A 1,518-nucleotide genomic window follows, 5' to 3' on the forward strand; every position below is an offset into this window, starting at 1 on the left:
AAAACCCGCAGCCATCTCAGATCGCATAGATCGAAGGAAGCGATGGCTGTCTAACACAGCTCATCGCGTCTGAGAGGTCTGGACCTCGAGTCGAGTGAGTCTGTCCTCGACAGAGAGTGGTGCTGAAGATGAAGGACCGGCTGAGGTGGAGGGTCCAGCAGAGGTGGAAGGATCTGTGAAAAAGTCCTCTGCTAGGAAATCAGGCTACTCCTCATCTGCATCTGGTGCGTCCTCGGCCTCTGGAGCACCAGGGGTAGCAACTGGTGGTGGTCGGCCCTTCTAGGCCAGAATCCCCTCGGCAGTGACCTCTGCCCCTGCTAATCTAAGGCTACGCTGACCGAACTCATCGTAAATGGTAAGTGGGATGAGTACCCCTCTAGTGATGTCTATCCCAGAGCTGGAGAATATCTGGGTCAGGATATGATAATAAGGCATATGAACTACTCCAGATCTAACTGTACTAGATGCAAGGATAATGTTATGAAACATATGGAGGGCTATGTCGATATCTAGGCACTGGGTGAGGGCGTACAAAAAGAACGAGTGGGACGGTCGCATCTTCGAGACGTCTCGAGATGATAAGGGTAGTATACAAGTTGTCAGGACTCTGTACATAGCATAATCCTGAACTCGAAGAAGAGTGGATCTGAACTCGATTAGTCCCAAGGGTCTTTCTTCACCAAAGAAAAGCATGTAGATGTCGTCTAATGTAATGTGTGAATAGGGATCACCAAAGGGTAGGGTCCTACTCGGGTAACATAAGAATGTACACTCGGACTCTCTAAGCTCTAGGCTGGTGTGAAGTAGTGTGGGTGTAAACTGAAGATCAGTACCACCAACTCTGGTGGAATATGTTCTATCATCAACCTTTTCAAGGTTGTGATAGAACTGGGCACATAGATCTTGGTTGACTGTAGTGGTACAGTCAACCAGTTTATCTAGATGATAATGGTTTATCATCTGGATAGTGGGTTGACAGTGTTGGGACAAAAACTCCCGACCAATATATCTAGGTTTAATTGACTCAAAGGTAAACCTAGAGAAATCTATCCTATGCTGTTCCGAGGGGAATCTCAGGTCTGTGGAAGGGGCCCTAGCTGGTATGATATCCACAATACGACGCTTCCTATTGTTGACATTATACAAGAAAAATTACAAAACTAGCAAAGAATGTAGGAAATAAATGATTGAAAAGGGTTTAGATTATACCTAGGAGGCATAGCTAGGAATGAAAGGGAAGGAGACGGTAGAAGGCGCAGTGGTTGGGAAGAATCGCAAGAAGTTGCTTGCGGCATAACACGAACACGAACAGAGGATTTCGATTCTGTTCGTGGAAAAAAGAAGGGCTTAAGGCGCCTTAAAAGGTCTTTAGGGCGCCTTTGGAGGCGCCCTAAGGGGTTCTTAAGACGCCTTAAGTAAGCGGCGAGAAATCTCGCGCCGCCGCTGCTTGAGGGCGCCTCCTCCTTGAGGGAGGCGCCTTGGTGTGCCACATGTTCTCAAACAGTTTTTTTTTGTTAC

Source organism: Zingiber officinale, unplaced genomic scaffold (assembly GCF_018446385.1).
Source record: "Zingiber officinale cultivar Zhangliang unplaced genomic scaffold, Zo_v1.1 ctg185, whole genome shotgun sequence".
NCBI lineage: Eukaryota > Viridiplantae > Streptophyta > Magnoliopsida > Zingiberales > Zingiberaceae > Zingiber > Zingiber officinale.